We start from the raw sequence: 15,613 nt of genomic DNA, 5'->3' as shown, positions 1-15,613 counted from the left end.
AATCTCTAAGTCCATCCATGTTGCTGCAAATGGCATTATTTTGTTCTTTTTATGGCTGAGTAATATTCCATTGTATATATGTCCCATAACTTCTTTGTCCATTCCTCTGTTGATGGACATGTAGGTTGCTTCCATGTCCTGGCTATTGTACATATTGCTGCAATGAACATTGGGGTGCATGTATCTTTTTGAATTATGGTTTTCTATGGATATATGTCCAGGAGTGGTATTGCTGGGTCATATAGTAGTTCTATTTTTAGTTTTTTAAGGAACCTCCATTGTATTCTCCAGAGTGGCTGTACCAATTTACATTCCCACCATGAGTGTAGGAGGGTTCCCTTTTGGAGAAAAGGAAACCCTCCTACACTCCAACATTTATTGTTTCTAGATTTTTTGATGATGACCATTCTGACCAGTATGAGATGATACCTCATTGTGGCTTTGACTTGCATTTCTCTAATGATTAGTGATGCTGAGCATTTTTCATGTGTTTGTTAGCCATTTGCACGTCTTCTTTGGAGAAATGTCTATTTAGGTCTTCCACCCATTTATGGATTGGGTTATTTGCTTTTTTTGATATAGAACTGAATGAGCTGCTTGTATATTTTGGAGATTAATCTTTTGTCAGTTGCTTCATTGGCAAATATTTCCTCCCATTATGAGGGTTGTCTTTTCATTATGTTTATGGTTTCTTTTGCTGTGAAAAGCTTTAAAGGTTAATTAGGTCCCATTTGTTTCTTTTTGTTTTTATTTTCCTTACTCTAGGAGGCGGATTTAAAAAGGTCTTGCTGCAATTTTTATCAGAGTGTTCTGCCTATATTTTCCTCTAAGAGTTTCATAGTATCCAGTCTTACATTTAGGTCTTTACTCCATTTTGAGTTTATTTTTGTGTATGATGTTAGGGAGTGTTCTAATTTCATTCTTTGACATGTAGCTGTCCAGTTTTCCCAGCATCACTTATTGAAGGGACTGTCTTTTCTCCATTGTATATTCTTGCCTCCTTTGTCATAGATTAGGTGACCATAGGTGCGTCGGTTTATTTCTGGGCTTTCTGTCTTGTTCCATTGATGTATATTTCTGTTTCTGTGCCTGTATGATACTGTTTTGATGTTTGTAGCTTTGTAGTATAGTCTGAAGTTAGGGAGCCTGATTCCTCCAGCTCAGTTTTTCTTCTCAAGTATGCTTTTGCTATTTATGGTCTTTTGTGTTTCCATACAAATTGTAAAATTTTTTTGTTGTAATTCTGTGAAAAATGCCACTGGTAGTTTGATAGAGATTGCATTGCATTTGCAGAATGCTTTGGGTAATATAGTAATTTTCACAATATTGATTCTTCCAATCCAAGAGCATAATATATCTCTCCATCTATTTGTGTCACCTTTTATTTATTTCATCAGTATCTTATAGTTTCCTGAGTACAGGTCTTTTGCCTCCGTAAGTAGGTTTATTCCTACGTATTTTATTTTTTGATGTGATGGTAAATGGGATTGTTTCCTTGATTTCTCTTTCTCATCTTTTTAGTGTATAGGAATGCAAAGTATTTCTGTGCATTAATTTTGTATCCTGCCACTTTACCAAATTCATTGATGAGCTCTAGTAGTTTTCTGTTAGCATCTTCGGGATTGTCTATGTGTAGTATCATGTCATCTGCAAACAGTGACAGTTTTACTTCTTTTTTTAAAATTTGTATTCCTTTTATTTCTTTTTCTTCTCTGATTGCCCTTACTAGGGCTTCCAAAACTACGTTGAATAATAGTGACAAGAGTGGATATCCTTGTCTTGTTCCTGATCTTAGAGGAGATGCTTTCAATTTTTCACCATTGAGAATGATGTTTGCTATGGGTTTGTCATATATGGCTTTTATTATGTTGAGGTAGGTTCCTTCTATGCCTACTTTCTGGAGAGTTTTTATCATAAATGGGCTTTGAATTTTGTCAAAAGCTTTTTCTGCATCTATTGAATTGATCATATGGTTTTTATTTTTTAATTTGTTGATGTGGTGTATCACACTGATTGATTTGTGGATATTGAAAAATCCTTGCATCTCTGGGATAAATCCCACTTGATCATGGTGTATGATCCTTTTAATGTATTGTTAGTATTTTGTTGAGGATTTTTTGCATGTATGTTCATCAGTGATATTGGCCTGTAATTCTCTCTCTCTCTCTCTTTTTTTTTTTTTTTTTGTGGTATCTTTGTCTGGTTTTGGTATCAGGTTGATGGTGGCCTTGTAGAATGCATTTCGGAGTATTCCTTCCTCTGCAATTTTTTGGAATAGTTTCAGAAGGATAGGTGTTAACTCTTCTGTAAATGTTTGATAGAATTCACCTGTGAAGCCATCTGGTCCTGGACTCTTGTTTGTTGAGAGTTTTTGTTTGTTTGTTTTTTGGCTGCAAGTTTCAATGTGCAGGATCTTAGTTCCCCTACCAGGGATCAAACCAATGCCCCCTGCAGTGGAAGTGCAGAGTCTTAACCACTGACTGCCAGGGAAGTCCCTGTTGGGAGTTTTTTAATCACAGTTTCAATTTTAGTATTTGTGATTGGTCTGTTCATATTTTTTCTTTCTTTTTGGTTCATTCTTGGGAGATTGTACCTTTCCAAAAATTTGTCCACTTCTTCTAGGTTGTCCTTTTTATTGACATATAGTTTCTTGTAGTAGTCTGTTATGGTCCTTTATAATTCTGTGGTGTCCATTTTAACTGCTCCTTTTTCATTTCTAATTTTATTGATTTGAGCCCTCTCCCTTTTTTTCTTGATGAGTCTGGCTAAAATTCTATTAAGTTTGTTTATTTTTTTGAAGAATCATCTTTTAGTTTCATTGATTATTTTTATTGTTTTATTTGTTTCTATTTCATTTATTTCTGCTCTGATCTTTATGATTTCTTTCCTTCTACTAACTTTGGGTTTTGTTTGTTCTTCTTTCTCTAGTAGCCTTAGGTAAGGTTAGGTTGTTTGAGATTCCCCCCCCCTTCCCCCCAGGTAAGATTGTAGTGCTATACACTTCCCTCTTAGAACTGCTTTTGCTGCATCCTATAGGTTTTGGATTGTCATGCTTTTGTTTTCTTTTGTCTCTAGGTATTTTTTGATTTCTTCTTTAATTTCTTTAGTGATCCATTGGTTGTTTAGCCACCATGTGTTTGTGTTTTTTATAATTTTTTTTCCTTGTAGTTGATTTCTAACCTTACAGCATTGTGATTGGAAAAGATGCTTGATATGATTTCAGTTTTCTTAAATTTACTGAGCCTTGCTTTGTGGCCCAGCATGTGATTGATCCTGGAGAATGTTACTTGTGCACTTGAGAAGAATGTGTATTCTTTTCCCTTTGGATGGAATGCTGTATAAATATCAGTTAAGTCTATCTAGTAGAGTGTGTAATTTAAGGCCTGTGTTTCCTTATTGATCTTCTGTCTGGATGATCTCTCCACTGATGAAATTGGGGTTTCAAAGTCCCTAGCTATCACTGTGTTACTGTCAACTTCTCCTTTTATGGCTATTAGTATTTGCCTTATATATCGGGATGCTTCTATGTTGGGTGCATATATATTTACAGTTGTTATATCTTCTTGGATTGATCCCTTGATTATAATGTACTGTTCTTCTTTGTTGAAACAGTCTTTATTTTATGACTGTTTCTGATTTGTATCAGCAATTTTTGATGTGAATATTGCTACTCCAGCTTTCTTTTTTATAAATTTATTCATTTATTGGCTGCAATGGGTCTTTGTTGCTATGTGCAGGCTTTCTCTAGTTGCAGTGAGTGGAGGCTACTCTTCATTGCAGTGCATGGGCTTCTTATTGCAGTGGGTTCTCTTGTTGTGGAGCCCAGCCTCTAGGCGAGCAGGCTTCAGTAGTTGTGGCACGTGGGCTCAGTAGTTGTGGCACTCAGGCTTAGTTGCTCCATGGCATGTGGGATCTTCCTGGACCAGGGATCAAACCCATGTCCCCTGCATTGGCAAGTGGATTCTTAACCACTGCACCACCAGGGAAGTCCAACTCCAGCTTTCTTTTGATTTCCATTTGCATGGAATACCTGTTTCCATCCGCTCACTTTCAGTCTATATGTGTTCATAGATCTGAAGTGAGTCTCTTTTAGACAACATATACATGGGTCTTGTTTTTGTATCCATTCAGGCAGTCTATATCTTTTGTTGGAAGATTTAATCTGTTTACATTTAAGGTAATTGTTGATATGTATGTTCCTATTGCCATTTTCATTTTTTTTTCTTTTTTTTTCAAGATATTTTTGATGGCAATTATTTTTAAAGTATTTATTGAATTTTTTACAATATTGCTACTGTTTTATGTTTTGGTTTTGTGGCCATGAGGCATGTGGAATCCCAGCTCCCTGACCAGGGATCAAACCCACACCCCCTGCTTTGGAAGGTGAAGTCTTTACCAATGGACTACCAGGGAACTCCTCCTGTTGCCATTTTCCTAATTGTTTTGGATTTGTTTTTATAGGGCTTTTTTCTTCCCTTTCTCTTTTGTCCTCTTGTGATTTGATGACTAACTTTAGTGTTGTGTTAGGATTCCTTTTTCTTTTTTGTATGTTATCTATTGTAGATTTTTGGTTTGTTGTTACTATGAGGTTTTGACATAACAGTCTATATATAAACAAGATTGTATTAAGTTGCTGTTCTTTTAATTTCAAATTCATTTACAATATCCTGCATTTGTGCTCTCCTCTTCTCACAGTTGCTGGTTTTGATATCATATTTGTGTGCAGATGATTTCCTACCTTTAATTTATGTTTGCCTCTACTGGTGAGCTTTTCCATTCATAATTTGCTTGTTCCTCATAGTGGCCTTTTCTCTTCTGCTTAGGGATGTTTCTTTAGCATTTGTTGTGAAGCTGATCTGGTGGTACTTACTTCTCTTAGCATCTACTTATCTATAAAGCTTTTGATTTCTCTGTCAAATCTGAATGAGAACCTTGCTGGGTAGAGTATTCTTGGTTGTAAGTTCTTCCCTTTCATCATTTTAAATATATCATGCCACTCCCTTCTGGCCTGCAGAGTTTCTGCTGAGTAATCAGCTGATAACCATATGGGAGTTCCCTTGTATGTTATTTGTTGCTCTTCCCTTGTTGTTTTTAATCTTTTTTCTTTGTCTTTAATTTCTGTCAATTTGATTACTGTTTGTCTTGGCATGTTTCTGCTTGGGTTTGCCCTGCCTGGGACTCTCTGTGCTTTCTGGACTTGGGTGGCTATTTCCTTTCCTGTGTTAGAGAAGTTTTCAGCTATTATCTCTTCAAATATTTTCTCAGGCCCTTTCTCTCTCTCTTCTCCCTCTGGGACCCCTATAATGCGAATGTTGGTGCATTTAATGTTGTCCTAGAGGTCTCTTAGACGGCCTTCATTTATTTTCATTGTTTTTTCTTTATTCTGTTTCAGGGCAATGATTTCCACCCTTCTGTCTTTTAGTTCACTTATCCATTCTTCTGCCTCAGTTACTCTGCTATGCATTCCTTCAAGTGTATTTTTCATTTCAGTTATTGTATTGTTCATCTCTGTTTGCTTGGTCTGTAGTTCTTCTAGGCCTTTGTTAAACATCTCTTGTATCTTCTCGATCTGGGCCTCCATTCTTTTTCCGAGATCTTTGGTTGTCTTCACTATCATTATTCTGAATTCTTTTTCCAGTAGATTGCCATCTCCACTTCACTTAGTTGTTCTTCTGGGTTTTATCTTGTTCCTTCATCTGGGATGTATTCCCCTGGCATCTCATTTTGTCTAATGTTATGTGATTGTAGTTTCTGTTTTGCAGGCTGCAGGATTTTAGTTTTTCCAGATTCTGCTGTCTGTCCCCTGGTGGATGAGGCTGTCTGAAAGGCTGTGCAGACTTCCTGGTGGGACAGTCTGGTTCCTGCCCCCTGGTTGGTGGAGCTGGGTCTTGTCCCTCTCTGTGCTTGGGCAGGGCTATGCTCAGGAAGACATTAATCAGCCTGTGCATTGATGTGGGGGGGGGGGGCTGTGTTTCCACCCTGTTGGTTATTTTGCCTGAGGCATCCATAACTGGAGCCTACAGGCTGTTGGGTGGGATAAGGTCTTTAGGAGGAAACGCAGACTCCAGGAGGGCTTATGTCAATGGGTACTCACCAGAACTGCCACTGCCAGTGTCTTTGTCCCTGAAGTGAGCCACAGCCACCCCCTGCCTCCTCAGGAGACCCTCGAATTCTATCAGGTATGTCTGGCCCAGTCTCTTATGAGGTCACTGCTTTTTCCCTTGGGTCTTGTTGTGCATGGGACCTTGTGTGCACCTTCCAAGAGTGGAGTTTCTCTTTCCCTCAGTCCTGTGGAATACTTGTGATCAAACCCCACTAGCCTTCAAAGCCATATGCTCTATGGGCTCCACCTCCCATTGCCAGACCCCCAGGCTGGGAAGCCTGACATAAGGCACGGACTTTCACTCCTGTGGGTGAACTTCTGTGGTATAATTATTCTCAAGTTTGTGGGATGCCCACCTGATGGATATGGGATTAGATTTTATTGTGATTGTGCCCCTCTTACCATCTCATTGTGGCCTCCTCTTTGTCTTTGGAGGTAGGGTATCTTTTTTTGGTAGGTTCCAGTGTTTTTTGTTTTGTTTGTTTTTTTGTTTGTTTGTTTTTGGTCAGTGGTTGTCCCGGAATTCTCTTAGACTGTCTTCATTTCCTTTCATTCTGTTTTCTTTATTCTGTTCCAGCAGTTAATTGTGTTTTTGTAGGAAGGTGTGCACTCACATCCTTCTACTCCACCATCTTGCCAGCCAGTCACCAATGGTTGCTTTTATTTTTTTTATTTTTTACTTTTTTTTTAAAGCTCTTTATTGGAATGTAATTGCTTTACACTGTTGTGCCAGTTTTTGAGGTACACCAAAGTGAATCAGCTGTATATATACATGTATCCCCATATCCCCTCCCTCCTGCAACTCCCTCCCACCCGCCCTATCCCACCCCTCTAAGTAATCACCTATCATCAAGTTGATCTCCCTATGTTATGCAGCAACTTCCCACAAAGCTACTCTCTCACTTCATCCCAGCTTCCCCTTCATGCCACCCCCCATGTCCTCAAGTCTGTTCTCTACATCTGCATCTTTATTCTTGCCCTGTCACTGGGTTCATCAGTACCAGTTTTTTAGGTTCCATATATATGAGTTAGCATACAGTATTTGTTTTTCTCTTTCTGGCTTACTTCACTCTGTATGACAGTCTCTAGGTTCATTCACCTCACTACAAATAACTCAATCTCATTCCTTTTTATGGCTGAGTAATATTCCATTGTATATATGTGCCACATCTTCTTTATCCATTCATCTGTTGATAGACATTTAGGTTGCTTCCATGTCCTGGCTATTGTAAATAGTGCTGCAGTGAACATTGTGGTACATGTTTCTTTTTGGGTTATGGTTTTCTGTGGGTACCACTGGTTGCTTTTAAATGGCTTAATTTCCCAGTCATATGTCAATTTCTTTTTGGTTATTCTGTTGTATTCCTCTACCCATGATCAATCTCTTGTCCATAGGTATCAACAAATCTGCAGTCCACCTGCAGTATTTTTTTAAGGTTTTTTATTTAATTAATTAATTAATTTTAGGCTGTATCAGGTCTTAGTTGCAGCATGTCAGATCTTTAGCTGCAGTGTGTGGGCTTCTCTCTAGATGTGGCATGTGGGTTTTCTCTTCTCTAGTTGTGGTGCACAGGCTCCAGGGTTCATGAGCTCTTCGTTGTGAAGCATGGGTTCCAGAGTGCATGGGCTGTGTAGTTTGTAGCACATGGGCTCTCTAATTGAGGCACACAGGCTTAGTAGTTGTGGCATGCAAGCTTAGTTGCCATGCGGCACATGGGATTTTAGTTCCCTGACCAGGGATCAAACCTGCATCCCCTGCATGGGAAGGTGGATTCTCCACCACTGGACCACAAGGAAAGTCCCCCACCTCCAGTTTTTACACACCATAGTGCCCACCACTGCCTTCTGTGGCTTCCAGTCTCAGATCCAAGCTGTTCCACCATTTCCCAACTAAGGTTCAAGTCAGGCAAGATAGATTACAGTCCCTTGGGAATCCCACAGAGCAGCCTGAACTTTGCAAGCAAATTTCACTCTGTTCTTTTCAGTCCAAGAGAGGGAACTGGGAATTGGGCCATGCCACGGACTGTATGTTTGTTCCCTCCCACCCAATTTAAATGTTGAAACCCTAACCCCCTACTGTGATAGTGTTAGGAGGTAGGGCCCTTAGAAGGTAATTAGGTTTAGATGAGTCATATAGTGAGTGCCCACAGTAGGAAAAGTGCCATTATAAGGAAGATGAAGAGGCACCAGAGCTCCCTCTGTCCACCATGTGAGGAGACAGCAGCCATCTTCAAGTCAGGGAGAGGGCCCTCACCAAAACCCAACCATGCTGGCAATCTGATATCAGTTCCCAGCCTCCAGAATTGTGAGAAATAAATGTCTGATTTTTAAGTCAACCCGTCCATAGTATTTTTTTCATAGAAGTCTGAGCAAACTAAGACAGGCCACTTCCTTCTGTCCTTGGTGCAAGGACATGGAGAGGATGGGGATGAAGGTAAGTGAAAGCCCCAGGAAATTTCCTACCATCTTGAATGTGGCTTTTTCTTGATTGGGTATTTTCTTGGCTGCTGTAGATTTTTAGCTAGTTTCCAAAGCTCCTTTGAAGTTTTCTTAGTGTATTGTCGTTTATTTGATAATTCTGTAGGGAAATGAGTGCCTGGCACTTCCTAGTTCACCATCTTGCTGACGTCAACCATCCTTCTCATAATTTAGAATGTTTATTTTGGAAGCTAAGGGATAATGTCTAGTGAATCCAAGTATTGTACATCGAAGTGAGTATATTGGTTTCCCTAGGTGTTTTGAAAGTTGATCAATCATATTTAATGAATATATTTAATATTTTAATATAATTTTATAAAAATGCTAAATTTCTAGTAATTCATGACTTTGATTCCATAGTTCACTGTTCACTGTCTAATATCCTGAAGTGTACATGATAAATAGCCAAGTTTCATGCCTAAGTGTATGTACTATACATATATACAGAGACATTCCTGAGCAATTACAAAATATGGTTTTGTAACAAGCACAGTGCTTTTTCATGTATAACATATGCATTATTTCCTTGTGCCCAAAATGCAAATTTGCAAATTGCATCCAGGAACTCATCAAATCTGGATGAATTATGTAATTCAATTTGGCAAAATTTTTGCTCACAGCACAAATAGTTTTCTTTGGTTTTCTTGGATTCTGTTCTAAGAAGGAGGTAGCTGGAAAAAAGTGAAAAATTACAGGATATGATTCATAAAAATCCCACATCTTTTTTGTGTGCTTGTACATTCTTTTTTGAGGGAAAATGTTTTTGTCCCACAGCAGTGATTCCTCTTTCTTCTCAGTAAGTACTTTTTAGTTGGAAAGATACCCACGGACAGTATATCCAAGGTATTCAAAAAAAGGGTAGCCAAAATGAAAAGAAGATGCATGCTATTTAGCATCTAGAAGAACATGTAGCACATTCATTAAATCCCCGTTTCACCAGAAAGGAATGTGAAGCCTGAACTTTAACATGGCCACAGTATGTACTAGAGAGCAAAGAAATGAAACCTCAGCTATGTATGTTCCTGCCAAGCATTAGCCCAAATCTTTCACTCTCTGACATGTGATGGGTATCTGTTTCCCTGTCATGTTTTGAGAGAGAAGAAAATATTGCCCATGTAACCCTATCCTCATTTCTAAGGTTCAAACAAGTGGAACTCACTACTATTTCTTCCTCTTTTCATTTGCTGCCAACAGTGAGATTAAGCATACACACCTAAAGAAAGGACTACCAGCACTGCATTGTCAGAGGTAGTTTTAATAGGGTACAATACACATCAAATAATTAAGAATAGTCACATCTCTGCTGATGGCCTGTGTGCTTCCAAATTTCTTTTCTCTCTTGAAGCAGCTGGCAAACCCTTTCATCATTCTGGTTTGTGAAAAACTCTTATGGTAGTAGCTACTCATTACTGAGAGTGAGTTCTCTTAAGCAATGGAATGACGAGCAGTTTTGGAAACTGAAGTATAAATTTCACGCATATAAATAATTCATAGAATATCAGCGCTAATGGGAAACACACAGATTAGCTATCTAATGCTCTCATTTCATAGAAAGAGGCTTAGACCTCTTCTAATGCTGTCAATGTGAAGGACCAGTTAAGCTGAAATACTTCTGTCATGAAGATGAAGAAATGCTAAATGAAATTTTCGTTTAAATGTATAGACAAGTTCACCAAAATGAAGAAAACCTCCAAGTACCAGGGATGAAGAATGCACTGAAAATAAGAGTGGCAGGTGGGAGAGCTAATGCTGCCATTGGCTTGGGATGGGGTTGTGGGGAGTTGCCAGTACAAGTAACCCAAAGGCTTATGTTTTAATACCTATGTAGATAGGAGAGGAATATTTGGAACTTCCTGAGGTAGAGAATTGGAACTGTGAAAGCTATCCTGTATATACATGTGCACAATTAATCTAGGATACTTGAAAGGCTGCCCCCTAAGTGGTAGGATAGATTAAAAAAAAAAAAAAAAAAAGAAAGAAAGAGAAAAATCTGCCCACTGACAACAGAATGACAACAAGGAAGCCAGTAGTTTTTTGTGGATACTCGCAGGGAAAGAAAGTTTCTCCCCAAAAGTGGTAAGCCTGCACTTAGATATATGACTTAAATTCATGTTAGTCATATGGTCAACGAACCCATAAGTAGCGAAATAAGCAGCAAAATGGTCCTAAGTGGTAAAACCCCTGGGATCCCTGACAGAAGAAAATACAATAATGCTCAAGAGGGATATGTCCTCAATTCAGATAACATGGAATTCTCACAGGTAAAAGCCTACTGAAAATGAATTCACAATAAAACTCTTTCAGAAGAGTAAATAAACTAATAGAAGCAATGCTTAAGTACTTGAGGCCATAGAGAACTCTGATATACTATAAACTAAATGTGTAGAAGATGATTAAAATGTAAAATAAGAAGGATAAATAATAAGAAAATAAGACACCAGAACAGTGGAATATTGAAAAAGAAGTGCATATGTCTTTTAAAAATGAATAATGTCTTTGAAAGTTAAAATTCATAGTATAGAAATACATAAAATTAGGCTTGAAAAGATTTGAGGAAATTATGCAGAGGGAAGTATAAAAAGACAATGCAATGGAAAATGTAAAAGGCAAGTTTGTGGACAAAAAGTACAAGAGTGACGCCTATCAGTATATGTCTGATAAGAGTTATAGAAGATAGGAGGAGCTATTACCAATCATAAATAACCTAGAATACCCAGAAGAGAGGAAGGAATTTCATTTTCAGATGTAGAAAACACATTAAGTCCCTTGCAGGATAAACACAAAGATCATACCTGCTCATGGAGAAGATCTTAAAAGATCTAGAGAGAAAAAAGTAGATTACTTTCAAAGGAACAATAATTAGGCAAATGCAGACATCTTTATAGTGAAAGTAGAGGCAGGAATACAATAAAATGATGATATCACAGTGCAACCTAGAATTCTATACGCAACCAATATATCATTTAAGAGTGAGGCCAAAAAAAAAAAAATACATTTTAGACAGGGAAAGTGGAAGTTAATCACTCCAAGCCTGAGAGAAGAAAGAAAATGAGTGCAAGTAAAATTATTGTGCAAAGAAGTTGACAAACATGATGAAACAATAATTATTGACTTACTGTTATTGTTGTTAGAAATGGAAAAATATTAATCACTGATACATAACAATTATTTTAAATTTAAGGTTTAAAACAAGGTAAAACTAAATACTAAACAATAATGAGACATAAGATAAAATAGGGTATATAGGAATCAGTGTAATTTAAGACTCATATTCTGAAAAGGGAAAGTAGAGATGTGTGACTAAGATAATTGACTTTGTCAAGTCAATAATATGAGTAATCACTAAAATAATAGGAACATCATGTATAACTTTCCTAAAAGAACAGAAGTAGAATGTTTGAAAGCATTAAGGGTGAAAAAATGAAGGAATTAAAACCATGAGAAATTTACCCATTGTCACAAATTAGTTCTTTGTAGAAATGGGTCTGGAAACAAAGTGTGGATTTGCAGTTCTGCATTATCTTCTCTGGGAATACTCTGGAAATACATCAACCAAATTTGAATTTTTGTAAACAAGATTTATGTATTAGACTGCTTTTGAAGGTTTGTTTCTTAAAGCTCTAAACACTTGACTCAAGTTGATCTCAACAGAGACGACAAAGATTTTGTAACAGATTATAGTATAGGGCTCCACATACTTTTCCATTCACTTTCTGTTGAGCTTAACAGGAGTAGTGACAAGAAGGAACTATTTCATAGCATCTAGCAATCCTCTTATAAATATTCACCATTTGCAAAGCAGCGTTTATGGCTGTGTGAGATCGCTGGGTTGAATCTAAGTCTCTTGCAAGAGATGGACATATATGTAACCATAAAAAAAAGGTAGAATGCATTCAGTTAAGTATGGGCCGAATTTTATACTGGGGAAATTATAACTTCAAAATGGCAGAATAGTTTTAATGGCACAGGGGCCCCTTATAAATACATTCTGTCTGATGAGGGTGTTATAGTCTAACAGGGTTTGGGTTCTGATGAAAGAACTGAAAGTACTGCTTATTAAGATTAGTGCTTTGAAAGCAAAAGAGGTTTAAAATTATGTTTCATTAAAGGGCAAATAAAATAAAGCAGAAATGGTTATTGAAGAACTTGATTATCTGGGACTTGATGTACAAGAAATTATAATTAACTAATTTTTTAAAAAAAAGATAATGAGAGAAATGCAAATGACTGCAATTTAGAAAGCAATTTCTAAGGGGATTTTTAGGATGTCAACAAATCTAATCTCCTATCTTTCTAATTCTCAACATTAGATACTTGTAATTGAATGCTGACATCAAGGATGGTAGACATTAGGGATGAAAGGGACATTAACAAACATCCTAAATCATATCTACTCTCTTAATAGGTCTTTGCCCAAATCTTCCTGTGAATATAATTATATATAATTTAGACAACAAATACTTTTTGAATGTATTCTATGTCAGCTTCTATTTTATAATTCTATGGAGAATAAGAAATAGTTTGCACTTTTTTTTAAAGCCTTAGTATCATAAAATTCTAAACTCAAATCTCTGGTAAAATTTCTTTTGCAATTATAGAAGAAGGAACTTTAATGCTATTCTCCATGCTATTACAAGAATAATACTGACTATATGTGACACATATATTCCGTGAATGTTGACTACTTTGGATAAAATAGTTTGGGTAGCAGTAAAGTAGATGGGCTTTTTTGTTCTGGCATTTAAGCCTCGATATCCTCATCTATTAATTTACTCACCTCACAAGAGTGTTTTGAGTTTAAATGGCAACACTGGGTAAGTGTTTAATAAATATTTTTTTAGAATAAATAAAACAACTAAAACAAATGTTAAGCAAAGAGAAAAATTAAAAATAAGGTACTAAAAATATACATTCTTAAAACAACCACATTTAACATGGACATAAAGTCTTCACATCCAATTAGGTACAAATAATCATAAATATATAATTTATTTAAAAATATTTTTACTACACTATTAAATTGATTTACTTTATCACATTTTAAGTCAAAATCTTTTTTGGGGAAAATTCTTTTGGGGGAAAAAGCAAAATATATATGTGGCACTATATAAAAATTTAAATGTACTGTCTAAGCTTTCAATACATAATTAATAGTGGCTTTTCTAGATACAATACTAACTTTAAATTTGACTTGACCCAAGGTAAGTGCAATGTTTTATTTATTTTGTCTCCAGTTTTTAAAAGATTTTAAAAAGGGAATTCATTCATCTTTCTCTGAATCTTGTTTCCCTATTCTTATGACATTTGAAAGACGAGCAATCAGTTTTTTCCAAAGTACCTATTAGGATATGTGGGGAATTATCCATTTGTGGTCACCTGGGAGAATCACAGAAATTGATATTGATGTAATGTTACAAAGCTGAGAAGTAATTATAATATTTGCAAGCATTTTGACTTAACTCTAAAAGGTAGGGGAAGAAATTCTGTAGACTTCTATTTTTATTTACAAATCCCTTTAAAAACTACAACATTCATTCTTATTTTTTACTTACACTCCACTTTTTCAATTGCTAGTATTTCACCACTAAAACTTAAAAGAAACAAAGAACCATGAAGTAACATTTGCCATTTGACAAATCTGATTAAACCAAAGGTGTTTACCATTGAAACCGACTCTACCCACCCACTCCATCTCAAGTTTACTTTCTGTTAGACAAAATATTACTATCTTTTCCCAGAAGGAACCCAAAACCATTGTCCATTGGAAACAGTTATGTTTTAGACTGTTAAACATTGCAGGGGGTTATAAAATACAAAAATAAGTATTGGTCTTGGAATAGATTTTAAGAGTTTTTGGAATATGTATTCCAAAGACATCTTAGAGTTCTTGGCTAGATTAAAGAAAGATGCTGAAATAAGAAGAAAAAAAAAAAACTGTTGTGTAACTTGTGCTTACTATACAAACCTAGCCACAATTACCAGAGCCATTTAAAATAATAATTTAATAAAATCATAAGGTTAGCAGAGAACGAGCACACAGTCTATTCTGAAGGTTAGTCATAGGTTTATAGTTAAAGAATCTTTTAGTATGCCATCTTTGACACACCATGTTTGCCATTTGGAGAGAGGACAGACTTTAGAGCTAAATAGACACAGAAAAAGATTTAATTCTCTTACTATCTGTAACAATGAGCAAACAAAGGAGTTAACCTTTTCCTTGCTCCATGCTCTCATCTGTAAATGGGAATAATCATACATGATGTAGGGGTCATGTGATGGATATTATGATTTTGGTACACTGCTCAGAGTGACAGGCACATAGTTGGTGCTTAATCAGTATTAGCTATTATTATTTATCCTGACCAGAAACTTACATTCAAAAAGCAACTCTGTTTTAATTTGCTTTTTCTTCTTTTGTGAATTCTCACATCACTATAAAGGGGATTTACTTGCAAGTAACCCTTTTAATTTTTTGAAAGTGGAACAGTGTATGTCACAGTAGTTTATAATTAGTAATATCTATTGACAAATTTTGTCAAATAACTAGTATTCAGAGTCTGATGGTAGGCACCAAAGAGGTAGAAAAATAAGAACACTTTTATTTCAAATAGCTTTTATTCACACTAGGACTAGAGGAAGGTCTAATTCAGTAGAAAATACAAGACAAAAGGAGATCTTTCATACTCTTTGAAGGAGAATCATGACATTAACAACATCAACAATAATTTGGAACACACCATTGAATTTTCCATTCAATATTTTCCAGTACAAAAAAAGGAATCAGATAGAAGGTGAACAGTCCATAAGCATGTTCAACAATGGTATTGTTACTAGGTATTAATCCTTTATTAGATAATTATTTTTCACATCTGGGAAAACACTGGCAGCACAAATTTAAGAAGTCTGGCAACATGTATTTTTCTCAGCAGCTCTGGATGACAGATTTTGGTGAATGCTAGCCAAAAAAATTAAGGGCAACACCACTGGTGCACAGAGGACAACAAACTGATCTTATTACAGAAACAGATATCA

This window comes from Hippopotamus amphibius, chromosome 4 (genome assembly GCF_030028045.1).
Source record: "Hippopotamus amphibius kiboko isolate mHipAmp2 chromosome 4, mHipAmp2.hap2, whole genome shotgun sequence".
NCBI lineage: Eukaryota > Metazoa > Chordata > Mammalia > Artiodactyla > Hippopotamidae > Hippopotamus > Hippopotamus amphibius.
The sequence above is the reverse complement of the archived record's forward strand: the minus strand, read 5'-3'. Positions refer to the sequence as shown.